This window comes from Halichoerus grypus, chromosome 5 (genome assembly GCF_964656455.1).
Source record: "Halichoerus grypus chromosome 5, mHalGry1.hap1.1, whole genome shotgun sequence".
Classification (NCBI taxonomy): domain Eukaryota; kingdom Metazoa; phylum Chordata; class Mammalia; order Carnivora; family Phocidae; genus Halichoerus; species Halichoerus grypus.
The window spans coordinates 121,205,210-121,221,720 of record NC_135716.1 but is presented as its reverse complement, the minus strand read 5'-3'; the positions used below and the strand labels follow the sequence as shown (position 1 = coordinate 121,221,720).

The 16,511-nt window shown below is 37.9% G+C and overlaps 1 protein-coding gene and 1 pseudogene across 20 annotated transcripts in view; both read left to right on the top strand.

The window, feature by feature from the left end:
- Window positions 1–16,511, top strand: part of ADGRL2 (adhesion G protein-coupled receptor L2) — a 609,197-nt gene that overhangs the window by 140,120 nt on the left and 452,566 nt on the right. The gene's annotated exons all lie outside the window — the stretch shown is intronic.
- LOC118525808 (cytochrome c oxidase subunit 7B, mitochondrial pseudogene) lies at window positions 4,448–5,085 on the top strand (annotated as a pseudogene).

Here is a 16,511-nt window from a genome sequence, read left to right as displayed (position 1 = left end):
TCCCTATATCAACATCTGCAGCTCTTTTGCATCACTGAGATTAAAGAAGTATTGCAGGCATTGTTTACTTCTGCTATCTTTTGTTATTTTGTAACATTGCTTTGTTTATAGTACCAAAGAATAAATATTATCTTAATCACTTTTGTCCAAACAAAGAAAAAATGGACATCTCAGCATCTGCCCAAATGATATAATCAATCCTTCAGGAATCAGAGACTCACAACATGGATTTTCAGTCGCCTAAAATATGCCAGACACAGGGTTAAGCAATGGAAACAAAAATATGAAAAGGGAACAATTGTTTTCAAAAAGGGGGAGAAAAGTCAGTTAACCAATATTTATTACTCGTTGTGAAAGGTATTTTATATATATATATAAAATGCATATATATATAGCATACATGTATGGTATGTATACATATGAATATATAGTGTACAAAGAATGTGTAAATTGTCACAAACCCCGAAAGTGAGTTAATTTGCCAGGAAGCCAGGAGACAGTTCAGAGAATACTGTCCTCTCTACTTAGTCTAGTGGCAAAATTTTATCTAGCCCAAGCCACTGTCAGTGTCGTCAAATGCAAGGTCTGGTTTCATTTGATTCCTTTTCTTCTAGATGCACTATGTAACAATCTATGCCTCAATTTCCCAGCCAGGAAAAGGCATACAGTCATTCCAAAACCTATCTGATTTTCACGATGTCAAAGTATAAGTAGAAGATATAGGTTAAATAAATTCAGTCCCCTGCGATTTCACAGGGACGTGACTAGACCCGTGGCATCACAACAGGGACGGCACAATTTAAGGTCGGATGGCGCCCCACTCCAGCATGCTCAAGGAACTGTGCCCCAACTTACAGCAGGCTTGCCTGGGAGAGGTCTCGTGCCCATTGTGCCAGCGCCAGACCTTGCTAAAGCCACTGCTCGCTCTCAAGTTTTGATTAACCCTGGAATTCCTCTGAGTCCATCTAAACCTAAACGAGTACCTACATGAAAAGACAAAAGCAACGCAGTGATAAGTGCAAGATGTGTGATGACATGCAACATAGGATAGCGCACACACGTACACGCGGGCACACACACGTACCTGCCTACTTCCGATGGGTAATACGGCTCAGGGGGCTAGCAACTCTATTCATCCCTAGCCAACTCCAGAAAAAGTCATAAAAATACGTAATCTGGAATTAAAGTCAATTAAACTACATTGCTTCTTCGGAAAGTGAAAAGGAAAACACACATAAGTAATAGAAATCAATTATTGTATATTCCCAGGCCTATTCTTATAAGCTGGAGAGGTAATCGATCACTCTAGAGATTTCTACAAGGTAATTACTGTTTATTCTTTAATGATACTACCGTCTTCCTCTTCTTTCACACCAGCCCCCTGCAGCTGCCCCCTCACAAAGCAAATAAGCTGCAGTTAAAAAAAAAAAAAAAAAAAAGGCTGAAAGAAAGTTGGTGTTCTGCATAATGTGGACAATAAGCCTGCAGACCTTCATCCCTCTCTGTGACCTGAGGCTACAATACTTTATGGCCCATGCTGCATGTACACATCATAACTGCTTTTTAGTAATAAATGTGGCCGTGGCTTTGAGAGAACACTGCTGCATGGGGGGAATTAGTGGGAAATATCCTTCTTGTGGATGTCTAGTCACTCCAAAGAACGAAATGTGAAAATAATAAGCAGCTGAATAAGAACGTGGACCAATTAAGAACTTAAAACAACTAGCATCCAACTAAGAATCTTCCCCCCTCTTTAAAAAGAAGGGGAGAAAAATAAAGAGTAAAAATAAATGCTTCTGCTATTATCCAGAGCCAAAAGCACTAACCAAGAGATTTCACAGCGCTTCAGTCAGAGCTAGGCTAATGAATATAAGTTACCTTAGCTGGTTTTAGCTGACTTTGAAATTAAAGTTCCAAACCCTTGCATGCAGGGAGAGCTGGATTTGAGCAAAATGGACTTAATAAACTCCATTGTGCGGTTAGATCCCTAGTGAGATTTCCTGCCCATCCATGACCAATCGGTATTATTTTTCAGTGACTGGTACTTTTGTGAGCAAGATTGGGATTTCTGGGAGTGATTAGCACTTTTCACCATTGATTGACAGGTTCAAACAGAAATGAGACAATAGGAGGAGTCATTAGGAATTCAAATGTAAGGTTAGTGTTTGCAGGCTTTGCGATTGATTTTAATAGAAAAAAAACCCTGTATGTAAGGAAAGGAATTAATGTTTAAAATGTTAATTTAGGAAGTATAAATCAATCTGTTCAATTTCAAAAAAAAAATTCAGAATTGAAATTAATCAAAACTAATAAGAAGATGAAATAGCAGTGTTTTAGGCATTCTTTCTAGAAATTTCTAATGTCGGCCATGGATATATTTAGTTTTTGCTTTGGATATTTAGGACGAAAGATGTAAAATCTTAGAGACATCCTCAGTAGCAAAGATTTAGATTTGGTTTTCTTGTAGATGAAAAATCTTGTAGAAAAAAAATAAAAATTGTTTTGCTAAGAAAAGAAATATGATGAAACTCTCCATTATATCCAGGGAAGATTCCTTAGGGAAATAATTACGGTGAATGATTCTAGCATTGACCAGTAATTGATAATTGGCCACAAATAATTAGGGTAGAATATCTTTACTGGTGTAAATTATGCTAATAGCTCAGCCTTGTCCCTAGGTGCTGATGTTGGTTTCTTATAAGTAATTTTGTTTTAAATTCACATTATAAATTTAGCATACTATACTTGAAAATTTAATCTTGTTTGGCATCAAAGCAAAGGCAGATAATACAGAATTAAGCAAGCCTAATCAAAGAAGAAAAATAAGATGCACACCATCATTTTTCAGGATGTTTTGCTAAGGGTTGACTTCTCGTGGGAAAAGAAGTTTTCTGTGACAAAAATGCACATGAACTGTGTTTTTAAAAAAGCAAAACCAAATTGGAGCAAACTCTGTGACTTGGAGTCACCTCCCAAATTTGGATAGACTCATTTCCAATACCTCATAAGTTGTTAATATTTAAAGGACGATGGCATAAATCCAATACCCGGTGAACGAAATAATCACTGCATCAGATTTTTATGCATATCCTGTGTGCAGCTCAGCATTCAACCTGCATTTTTTGAATATGTTGTGACTAATTTATGCCAAGTTTTCATCAACCTAGCATTTTTCATTTTTCAATTGACCTCCAAAGTTCTGTAATTTGTGTGCTCAGTATGTTAATATACTGAGATAGTAAGAGAAAATTCAATGCATCACGATAACAAAAATAAACTGTCAGGGAACCTCGGTAGAAGTGAGAGGTCAAGAAAACAAGCACAATCCAGTGAGTGGCTAGTGTTAGGATGTGTGTGGGTCATTAATAATGCACACTTCTGTATCACGAGATGATTTTGGTCATTCTTTTTTAACCAATTCATTCACCATCTGCTCTTCAAATTCCCTCCAAACATTCAGGGCATGCTCTATAAATAAGTGGTTTTCACACTTTGCTGCAAATTGGAATCACCTGCAGATATTTAAAAAATGCAGAGGCGTGGCTCCTACCCTACACACTCTGATTTCTTGGTGTGGGACACAACGTAAGCATCAGGAGATTTCTCTAAGCTCTCCAGGAGATTCTACCGTGCAGCCAAATTTGGGAAACACAGCTGCCAAGGCTCTTTGCCTCAGTTTTCTCTGATTTGGTCTGAAGAGACACCGATGTCCTCTCTTATACATAGTTATAAAAAAAAAAAAAAAATGCTTCTCCATCTTGCCGTTGATTTCAGGCACACAGCTCCTTGATCTGCCGTCTTTTGAGAAGGATCCCATCACAGTGCTCCGTGCTTCTGGCAAACTCACTTACAGCCTCTCATCTGCTCTCAACTTCTTTCTTATTTTCCCTTTATACTCTTTCATCCCCCAAACTACTACACATCAACTGTTATCCTTCTGAGTTTTCAGTTCTTATCCAATTTCCTATCTTCAGCTATCTTTGGTATCTCATTGCCAGTTTAAGCATGAAAACGTTTCCTTTTCAGTGTTACCCATTTCTTTCTCGTTATCTGAAAACCCACAGGCAGGCTCTACTCCTTTCTTCAATCTTCACCCAAGAACGAAGTTAAGACTCAGTGATTTTTTATCTCATTAGAGTGGACTTCTCTGGTTCAGACTGCAGTTTTCTGTCTGTCTCATCCCAAAATGCTCATTGTTTTCCTGTACAAAACGCTACTGTCAGACTTCTTGTTATTTCTTTGCTCATTATGAACACCTCGCCAGTTTGTTTCTTAAACACATCCTATCCAATTGTCTCCCTATTCTCTTTCCCAGAGCCTCCTTCGGTTCCAAGCTAACCTCAGAATTATAGATCTGGAGGAGCGTCTGCCTTGGGAACTGATAGCGATACTTCCTAAATGCTTGTATACCAAATGGATGCATGCAGAGGACTGTTCCACGATGAGGATGACCAAAAGCCTCTCTAGATTTCCTAGAATTACTGTAATCCTTAGAAACACAATTGTTCTTCACCCCTGTTCTTCTTCCTTTCCTCAACTCATTTCATCCAGACTCCCACTGGTAACACTGAGCCAGGATCATCCAAAGGGCCACGAAGGAATACATCGAACTGAGAGTTATATACATCTATGTCTGGGTGAGAGGACTTAGCACGAAGCTGTAGCAAACCAGCCGCTGTAGCCACACTGTTCTGTCTCCAGCTTCAGGATGTTTCCCATGGCCAAAAATACCCTAAGTTGTCTCTGACTTCAAAGCATTCAGCAAACAATGGCAAGGCAGAGCCACCAGAAACGGACTCCTGATTTCCATGACAAATACGGTAATGCTGCATTCGCTAGTGGAGACACTTTCTGTGTTGCTGTATGGGCATATACAGCAACACAAACTGGAATAGAATGGAACCTGTCCCCTGTCGGCAGAGGCACCCCAAACGAATGGAGAGACCAGTAATCAGCCCAGCTGGTGTAATACTGAATTGTTTCAAAACCAACTCATAATTGATGCCAAGTAAAAGCACTGTGCACCCATTAAAATATGGCATGATTGAAGAAATGAAGTGCATTTGGATCCTTAATATATATATATATATGTACATCTATGTCTGTGTTCTATTCTTTGTCAGATTATGCAAATTATACACTTACATGAAAAACTGTAGAAGGAAGGGATGCCCTTTGCCTTCCACCTAAGGGCCTGTTTCCCACTTGAACTGAGCTTCGTAAAACCCATCGTTATCCCTGTTTCTGTCCCCCACCGCTGCCTCCCACCATCTCCTGTCTCATCAGATCCTACACTCAGCTTCTTCCTGGCCTCCCTCTGCCCTTTCTCGTCTCCATTACCCTCTTTCAAGTTCTGCATTCTCGTTTAGCAGGTCACCACCACCTCGTATTTCTCAACTCCCTCCTGTAAATTTACTTCTTGCCATGATGCTTTTCTATGACAGCTTTTCAAAGCAGTCTTCTTTCAGAGGAAAAGAAACAATTTTTTTAAGTCAAAGAATCTATACCAGTGAGGAGAAACCTATCTTCTTTCTGGATGCACTTCGTTTCGAAGTTATTCACTGCACACGTGTCACATGATTAGGAATGTCAATCCCGGATGTAGAAACAAGCTCAAAGTAACACCCAAGAATAATAATGGCTCAAGAATCAATAAGCAAGATTTGGTTGTCACAAAATCACAGAATGGGTTTTTTAAAAAGCGAGTTAAACGATTAATATGATTATTTTTAACTTGTTAATTTTAAAGGAAGTCATTAGCATGTAGATTTGGGTATTAATAGAAGTGTGGTTTCTCTGAGTTTGGACTTGGGAAGGGGATAGATTGGTTTCAAATCCTGACTTCACTTGTGACTTCAGCAAGCAATTTAACCCCTCATGGTCTGTTTCCTCACTGGTAACACAGAGGTGTAAATTTTCTCTCATTTGGAGGATATTTCCGAAATCTAAGTGAGAGGATATCTGTTAACCGCATTGCAGGGCTGGGACGTGGCAGGAGCTCTGTAATGGTTGTTGCTGCGCCCTAGTTGTTACTTAAATGTTACTGTTGATGTGCCTTTAGTACACCTGTTACCAAGTATCTAGGTGTTTTTCCTACTTCTTGAGCAACTGTGATAGGATTCTTTTTCAGACCATCCCAGATCCATCCCTGGCTTTTAACGTATCAACACAAATAAATTGTATACTTTCTTATCAATACCTCAACATTATTCAGTATTAGGTATACTTTGCCCATTTTTCATTTAAGAACATTTTAAATGGAAAACATTAATACTCCATGTGCTTTCAATATAGTATATCTGTTATCAGCCTCTATAGCCACTAGATGTCAATGCAATGTTTATCTGGGAAGTTTAATAAAGACTCATTAGTATCCTATTTAATGATTAAGTAATGTATTTCTTTTGCAAGATATGTTAATATTGAAGGGTTTCAGAACATTTCACTGTCATATTTATGGAAATCACTCCACCAACAAATGAAATGCTTCACCTCATCCAGTTGTAAATAGTTGCTGAATAGAAAGAGTTTTAAACCTGAATCAAATTAAAATTGCTAAGAAAAATGTATATAGGCAGAATATAATTGCCCTAATTGGATTTTCTCCAGGTACTTTGCTTGCAGCAACACAATGAGATCTTTATTATTCGTAACTGGATAAGACCTACATTTTATAGTGTATTTTAAAGGCAGCATCTTAACTTTTCATAGTTAAAATAGTAATTCTGAGAGAAGAAATAATCTAAGGTATTTCTACAATCATTTCCTTCAGGATATTGGCTATTTTACTGTTTGGCTAAAGATCATTTAAATTCCTGTCAAAACTCAGCTTTGGAAGGCTTGAGTATTTACTCTTCAATCTTTAACCCTCAAATTATAGTCAATAACTTTTTCCTGAACATACGAAATAACTATTATTTTTTGAAGCCTCTTACTGATGTAGAGAAATGTAATTCAAATCTCCTTTCCTTTGACATTAGAGTGTCATGACTTATATGCAAATTAGAAAAGGATCTCAAAACAAACAAAAAATAAAAATCAGATAAACAAAGAAGAAAAGAAACCATATTATCTTTATCTGGGAAAATTATTAGATGTGCTTTTTTTCCTCCTCAACTTTCCGTGTTTTTTCTTTCAATATGTCATATAACCTATCTGCTCATTTTAGAAAGAAAAAAAAAAAAGCTAACAAAAAACTTGGAAAATCTATTAACCTAAGACAAATTTTGAGTCTAATCTTTAGTCTCAATATTTCTTGTTGTGTGTCCTGGTAGTATCCTACATTGCTAACCCCCAACCCTAAACAAAATTGTACTGTAATAACATTTTAGGACAGGAAATGAAATTTTAGGACAATATTAGGAAGCTTTCATTTTTCTTTGCCTGTCTTTCCCCATCCACCCTGCACATTGGCAATGTTTTACTAAGATTATAATTAACATATTAAATACTTTAGGAAGAAAGAGAGAGTAAAAACAGTAGGGAGGGAGGAAAGAAGGAAACTGAGGCCAAGGGGGTCCATCTGAGACCACTCATTAATTTCCCAGCCATTTTATGAAAATCCTCTTTACAATGAGGAGCCCAGTGCATGTGTTATGTGATGGATCACTGTAAGCAGAGCAGACACAGGGAGAGTGGAGAAGGAGGAAATGGCCATGTGGAGCATGTGAGGAGTGGCAGAGGGAATGGCGTGGTGGGCAAGAAAGATTTGTGTAGGTTCAGAATGCTCAATTGACCTATCTAATTGCCCCAGTGTATTGACTGTGGTACAAAAGGTGAGAACAAAAAGTGGTACCCCACTTTCAAGGGAGGCACTAGCCCATTGTTGTCCACCATGGTAGGTACTAGGTACATGAGCCTATGGAGCACTTGGAATGTGGCTAGTTGAACTGAGATGTACTGTAAGTATAGAATACACACCAGTGTTCAAAGACGTGGTATGGAAAAAAGAATAGGAACTATCTCATTAATATTTTTGTATTAATTATTCATTGAAATACAATTTTGGATTTATGTGGATAAATAAAATGTAATAGTAAAATTAATTTCACTTTTTTTTTTGATTTTTTAAATGTGGCTCCCAGAAGATTTAAAATTACGTATGGGGTTTGCACTGTATTTCCACTGGACAGCACTGCACTACACTATCCATGAAGGCCTTGCTAACAGATAGCAAAAATGGGTCTGTGACCTTTATACCATCATCCACCCCCACCTTAATATTGTAAGATTAATTAGAAAGCAAAAAATGCTTTGTAGAGGAAAAATTGAGGCCTGTCAGGAGTAGCACTGTGGCATCTTCCTTCCATTGAGCGAGGGCTGTGCTTTCTCCCACTTCAAGTCAAGCAAAGAACTTCAGAAAACGAACCATTTGTTTAGATCTCCTCCTGAAGAGGAGACAGACACCTCACTCAAGGGCTGCTGAAACGCTTAGGCAACTCTCTCCCCTGGTACATGGAGCTGAAGGTGGTAAGAGTGCTCTTAGAAAAACCACCTTCTTACAGTTTGAAGACTTAGTGATGGGAGGAGAAGGGAAAGCGAGGAGGTAGAAGGAAGAGGCTAGGTCTCCTGTCCCTAGTGGAGGTCCTAGTGTGGGCAGGCTTGAGTTGGGGAAGAGAAAGGAGCTTTGAATTGGATGTGAAAGAAACATTTTGGCTTGCACAGAACTGTACTTTTTAATAGCTGAAAGTGACATGTTTAATACATGTAAAAGCAAAAAACCTATGGAATATGTCTGAGTTCCGAAGCAGGTAAAGATCTACTACGTTCCTTGTCTGTCTCCCCCACTAGAATTTAAGCTCCAAGAAGGCAGGATTACTGTGTCTGTTTTGTTTTTTTTCACTTGCATAACCTAAGGGGCCTAAAATAGTATTTGGTCACATAGTAGATAGGCAATAAATATTGGTTAAATGGATGAATAAATGAATCTGACATAATATGATTAAAGGAAGTAATTGGAGAGAAAAATGTTTCCTATTGTACCTATAGAGTCTTGCACATTCAATAAACTCGACACTTGTATTAAGAAAAGCAATGCCTATGTCATTTAATGAGCATGAAGTGGCTATTGGATAAGGGGAGGGATTGCTGGTCAGTTCAGCAAATGCAGTTCATTTTAGAAATTATAGAGTATAGTCAAATCACTGCATGATGCTCTACTATCAAGAACTCTTTTAAATTTTCCTTACCAACAGTCTCACATTAAGGCTTGTGGTGCTTAAAATATTTCCAGTGTTTTAGAGTTATTGAACTTCTTTCAGTCAGTAAGATCCTTAGTGAAATTTCTTCCATCATTCATGGCCAATTACCTTTGTTTTTTCAATTACTGGTCATTTTGTTTGAGATTGGGTTTTGAGTATGATGAACACTTTTCATCATTATTTTATGTAGATTCAAGTAACAGTGAGAAAGATTGTAACTTTGACAAAGATAGATGCTGCCACCTGCACGGTTCCTAATCAGCTCTAACAAAACACCTTGTTAGGTGGCATGTGATTGCTGCACTGAGGACCCAGGGCTTAAAACCAATCAGAGTAGGGGTGCTGGGTTCTTAAGTTTCTAAGACTTTAGTGTTCTATTTCTGTAGTTTTTTAGAACTCACTGACACCAGTTTTTGTACTTCAAAGTCAATAAGGGTATGATAAAATGTTAAACTTCTATTTGAATAAAGTTTGTGCCTGAAGAGTTTTGAAAAATATACTAATGCGCATAAAAATATACTCATGTCGTATTCATGGCTATTATATTTCAAAGTATGTCTAAGATGGTTATGATTGTTTTACCTGGGTATGGGAACTTAGCTAAAAATATGTGTGCATAATCAGCCCCTCCCCCGAGCACAGGTCGACCATCACAGTTTCCATGACTTTGGTTCATGTCCTGACATCTCTTTCTCTTTCTTCATTGCCTGACATTTTTGTTAAAAGGTAACAACCAGCCTTTAGGCTATATAGATGCAATGTTTCTCCAAAGATTTTAAAAGCATTTATGCATATTTTAGAATATTTTATGAAAGGGAATTAGGAATCTCTATTTTTCTATTTATTGAAATAAAAATTTGGCCAATTTTAGTCTAATTGCCATCCTTTCATGGACTGTAGGAAAAGAATGTTGTAATCTTTAATAATTCTGGAAATGATTTCATCTTCCTTAAGGAGAAAAACCACAGGGAGCTGTCATGCTAGAAAGGATAATCTATGAGAGGAGATGGGCAGAGATGTACAAAAGACAAGGACAGCAGTAAGGGATATAGATTGGGGCAAGTAGATCAAATGGATAGAAAAGGAAACAAGTGTAGGGATATCAAATTGTTGTCAACTCAAGCATCAGCTTGCATTAAGAGTGGCTTTCCTGGAGCAGGTTGTTTTGAAAAATTTTAAGACTATTACAAGCTGTGTAGGGAAGAGAGTCTTGATCACAGTGCAGGAAGGGGGGGTTGGGTCACAAAAGCCATGTACTTCCAGACTCACAACCAATATCAGAGAATCCTAGCTATGTCGACATTGGAGAACTAGTTCCAAATTTATTTTGTTCACTGAAAAAAGAAAACTCTTTCCACTAGGCATTTAAATTTAAAACAAATCTATGGTTGGAAAGAACATAAACCAAAAAAGATGAAGGAGGAGGAGGAGGGGAAGGGGGGGAAGGAGGAGGAGGAGGAGAAGGAGAAGAGGAAGAAAAAGGGAAGAGAATAAGATCATTTGGCTATTTTAGAGTAGTTCACATCTTTGAGGTCTCCATTATTATACTTTAAACTACTGAGAGAACTTGAAGAGATGATTGGTGGGCCACCGTAAGTAAAAAGAAAGAGAAAGAAAAGAAAGAAAAAAAGAAAGAAAGAAAGAGAAAGAAAGAAAGAAAGAAGAAAGAGGGGTGGAGGGAAAGAGAGAGAGGAAGGAAGGAAGGAAAGAAAAAGAAAGAAAGAAAAAGAAAGAAAGAGAAAGAAAGAGAAAGAAAGAAAGAAAGAGAAAGAAAAGAAAGAAGAAAGAAAGAAAGAAAGAAAGAAAGAAAGAAAGAAAGAAAGAAAGAAAGAAAGAAAAGAAGAAAGAAAGAAAAAAAGGATTATGGAGAGTACAGAAAGTGTTATAAATCTAGGTATAAGGCAAATATTCTTCCAGTGCTCAAAAAGAGGAGAAAGAGATGAATTGTACTTACCATGGAAAAATGGCCTTTCTCCTCTTCAAAGTGAAAACCTCCACCTGTGTTCCCTCTTGTTGTGCCAAAATCCTTCCTTCTTCTCTAACTAGACAAATTTAGTGAAAGAATAGTTTGCCCAGTTACCTTCCTTAGATGAAAAATGAAAATCTTCTATGACCTCTTAATTCCTTACAGTGGATTCCATTTCATTCCACTGGAATCTCACAAATCTCCTACTTAAAGAATTGCTAACTGTCCAGCTTGTAGTGCATCATTAAATATCTTTAATTACACTGTCTTTCAGGTAACATTGTGTTACTTTAATGTACGAGACCATATGCTTGCCGGTAGTCACCCTATACCTTTCTCAAGTTCCTCATCTGGCCTCTCCTATTCTGACTATAAGTATTCTCTTAGACTCTATCCTCATTCAAATGTTTGACCTCAGAAACTATGTTCATGACAACCATGAATTAAACTATGTTTTTATATCACCAACACTCAAGTCTACCTGCTTAGTCCAGACCGCCTAAATGTTGACCTTGTGTTTCAGCTGCCCACCAGAAATATCCACGGTTGTCCCACACATACTTCAGTTCAACTTGTCCAAAATCAAATATATCTTCTGTGTTCAGAGACCTGCTTTTCCTTTTGTTCTCTAGATTGGTTGACCATTTCTGGTGACCTACTCTTGAACCAATACTCTGTACCCTGCATGCACTTGCTAAAGTTGACTTGTGACATATCATAGAATAAGCACAATCAACCTGTGAGATGGATTATGATAACTATTTTACGGATGAGGAAATGGAGGCACTAACTGGGTAAGGAACTTGCCCGAGAAAATATTAGGCTATCAGGTTGTAGTGTCAGAATTCCTACTGACAATTACTATCTCAAGAGACAATAACATTGTTGTGTGACCCCGAAGGAAACGAGTATGAGGAGACGTGGGTTTATTCTGTTTCTACAGAGGGCAGAACTGGAACAATGAATAGAAATTATGTGACTACGGACTTCAACCAATTTATCAAAGAACTTCTTTAAAAGTGGCATTATAGGGCGCCTGGGTGGCTCAGTTGGTTGGGCGACTGCCTTCGGCTCAGGTCATGATCCTGGAGTCCCTGGATCGAGTCCCGCATCGGGCTCCCTGCTCGTCAGGGAGTCTGCTTCTCCCTCTGACCCTCCCCCCTCTCATGTGCTCTCTCTCATTCTCTCTCTCTCAAATAAATAAATAAATAAATCTTTAAAAAAAAAAAATAAAAAAATAAAAGTGGCATTATAAAAAAATAAATAAATGAAAGTGGCATTATAACACAAAGAAAAAAGTTTCTGGCAAAGTCCAGACTTAGGACTATTGCAAAAAAAAAAAAAAAAAAAAGTCTTTTGGATAGAGAAGAAATTTAGATCACACAAACTCCTAAAGTTCACAATAAAATAATGTTCCCTGCCTCATTTGGATAATAGATTCAATAGTCTGTTTACTAGTCACATGAAAAACTAAACAGATGCACACGAACATTTAATGAATGGAGTGCATATCGGATAATCAATGTACTATGTACTCAACAATCTTAATAATTTTAAGTAGGAAAAAAAGTGGGTTTTTTTTCTTTCTTATTTCAGTGGTTCAGCTGCTTTAGGTCATGTCATGCTTTCTGTCTTTGAAAAGCAGCTCCCACAACTGCTGCAAATATTTCTAAACGCTCCATCCCTATAATGTAGTTCTGGCTGGAGCATCGCACTGTGTGGTTTCAACAGGAAGAGGGGTGAGCAGGGTGAGTGGAACAACCCTGAAACTGTGTTGGGAGATTGAAAAGAACATTCCTTGTGTGTTTGGGTATGATTATTTTTCCCCCCCGTAGGTGCAGTACATCTGCATTTTATGTAGTTTGGGTTTTCATTTGTTTGTTTTTGTTTCTTCAAGACTTTAATCTAGTTTATATTGTTTTAATCTCTGCTTTCAGCAAGGGTCTATGCTTAACACTTTGCATCATGTAGATCATTATCACTCAGGAGAACCGGTAAATAGGGGCAAGGGGTGAGAGGAGTCATCGTCTCCAACTAAAACCATAGCGGGGAAAGTATGAAAGGTGAGGTGCCGGATGAGAAATGCCGGAATTCACACGTGGTTCCCGTGGCCCCGCAGGCCGGGCGAGATGCCCAGGGTTCTCGCTGATTCTGCGGAGACCACTGGCAGGTGCCTACAATAAGACTGTTCATCCCCTTTAATTAGCACCTCATCACTTTCAGCTTGGTGTCACCCAGCTGGCTAGAGCACGGCGACACCTCCAGCTTGAACTGGGCTCCATTCCATTTTCTTGGGGCTTATGGAGACATGTGGTGCTTTCTTCAAGTGCAGCTGGTGCTGGCACTTTCATTGTAAATTTAAATCTCTGTTTGGAAAAAGGTGATAAGAACAGTTTGTTTCAAGACCCTGGTGTTTAAGCCTTAAGCAATTCCCAGCAAATACATTCAAGGCTCCTTCTGGTTTGGTCGGCTACAATTTGTAGTCTTATTAATAGTAGCGGTGTTCAGATCCTCCTTAAGGATATGCACCCCAAAGGAAGTCTATACACTGCCATCACTGCTTCTCTGTGGTTCAAAGTTTGTGCTGATTGCTTTTAGCATTTTTGGTGGTGCTCGTTGATCAGTGCAAGTTATGAGAAAAATGCTGGCATCTACATGCATTTATTTGAGAATTTTTTTTCTTGTTTCAATGGGACAAAAATAGGAGACTTACTAGGGGTGCTCCATTTTATTGCAGTGCTTCTTCAATAACACAGGTGCTGATATCTAAGAAGGAACATGTAAGAACTTTAGGTCTTCTATTTTTCTAAACAGTATTGCACCATCAGCCTTTAACTCCTTTCTTATAAATTATCTTGATGTGTATTGTGCTCGAAAGTTATTACATAAACAGCATTTTTTATCTATTTTATAATCAACCTGTATATCTCTTGGCTTTCGTCCCCAAGATTGGAGTTGTTGATTAAAACATTTGTCTTTTCTTTGATTTCTTTGTAAACCTCTTTATATGCTTTTTAGGCATCAGGTAACTGAACTTTGGAGATAAGGAATGAAATTGCCAAAATAGAGTTACTTCAATTTTTTATATAATATTCTAAGCCCCCTACCAGATGTCTTTATTTATTCTCTCAACTTCACAATCACTCTTTTAAAATGATCATTGCATGTCATAATGATACCTTAAATTGTATGCATAGTGTTTTCTGGACGCTATTTTATTTGGTTCTCATGACAGTTCTGAATGTTACGGGTAAGGAAACAGAAATTCTGACAAGCTAAGTTGTGGGCTGGGGTCACCCAGCTGATGACAGTGTTGGCAGATCCCAAGCCCGGTGCCTGTTCTATAACACAAGGCTGAAACCCACTAAGGAGTTCTGAACGGACCTACTTACCTTCATCCAGAATCTCTTACCTAGTAAACCACCAAGGACAACTAACTAGAAGCCCTTACACATCAGGAAGGGCCTCAGACATTATCAACCATATTACTTTGGCCTAGTAATCGAACTTTTCAGACTCTAGTTGAGTATTTGTAAAATAGAGAAATGCCGTACTCGCGTGACTATTATAAAGTCTAAATAAGGTAAAAGGGCAAATATTTAGCTTGGTAACTGTTAGTTAACTTCATTTCTCTTTTATATCAAAAATCTAGACGCCCAACCTAATATTACTAGGTGAAACTGAAATTGTCTCAGTTGTTCAGCCAAGCACTGTATGATGTTCAACTTGACAATTCGTCCTGAAGCAGTGTGAAATATAAGTTTTATTTCAAATAGAAGATTTATTTTAGAACATATAGTGTAAGACTACCCTGCCTCTGTATAAAACAGATGAGAAATATTTTTCTAAAGAGTAGAAGGTATAGATAAACATACTGGGGAAAGGAAGTACACGGTTTTTAAAACTTTACATAATTAATAATAATAATGATAGACTAGTAGCAATAGCCAACATTTATTATGTAATCACGAAGTGTTTTTTATAAACTTATTTTATCCTCACAACAAAATTATCTGATGTATAGTTTTTATTAAACCCATTTTGCAGATAAGGAAATTGAGGCACAGAGGTAAGGCCATCCAGTGCAGGAATTTACACCAGTCTGATGATCATGCCCACATCCAACCATTGTGATATATAACCTTAAAATAAACTATGACTTTTTAAGAGTACTAACTCTTTGTCAACATATAGATTACAGTAATGAAGAGATGCTCTGAAATCTTAAATTCCCAGATTAGAACTTTTGTGTATTTCAGCATTTATGTCACTTCTTTACTTGTTAACATCAGTCATTGTCAATAGAACTACTCATTAAAGTTGAAAATAGATACAAATTGAAGACATTTAATTTGAACTTTAGATAACACTAAAAATATTTGTTCATTAAGTATTTTCCAGTTATTTCTATCAGTATCTGGTGGCAGTTATTTTAAACATACTAAAAATAACTGCAGATATTAGAAAATAATTTGTGAAAATAATAAAGGAGGTAATTGAGATTTCTAAACTGAGAAACCCAATAAACTGTCAATAGGGAAATAATTTCACAAAATTCAAGCTTTAGGAAACACAACTGTCCTATTCAAATTTTCTGAGATGTAAAATCCCATGAGACATATGTTCCCCATGGAGGTTATGCATTAAGTACATAAAGAGAGAAAGAAATTGGAAGAATGCAATATTCAACATCACTTTCAATGCTCTAGTCATCCTTTGCGGTTGTTTCCACTGTTATTGGTGAGGTTGCGGGGAGCAGTGTGGCCCTTAGCTCAGAAGCCCCTGGGCAAATGGGCAATTGCCCAGGGCTCAACCAGCTCTGTCAGCCAGGAGCCTTCCTCCCCCTGATTTGGAGGAGAACCAAGAGTTGTGTTTTGTTAATCTGGGTAACCTCATTTTCTTCTCATTTAACTAGTGGGAGTTAATTGAACTACCTGCTGAGATCTCTGGCACATAGCTAAATAAGGTGAAATGAGGTTACAATGTTCCCTAACCCACTTTTGGCCCCATTTACAGTATGGACTGGTTTTCAAAGAGGGTCAGAAAACACTTTGAAAAAGGCAGATCCCATCCAACTACTTCGTAGCTATGCCTATATAGACTCCTTGTTTTCCTCCTTAACTCCACCCTCCACCCTAAATATTTAGTCCTTCCCTGTTTCTTCCCTCCCTCTCACCCCTATCCACTTCCCATCTTTCCAAGCCAATTACCAGCGAATCCTTAGGACCTTTCCACATCTCTGTGTCCCACTGATGTTTCCAGACACACTGGGTCCACGACTTCTGTTTTCTGCAGCTCTCTGTCTCCTAACGGTCCTTACTAATCCTTCCTTCAGCCTGCAAAGA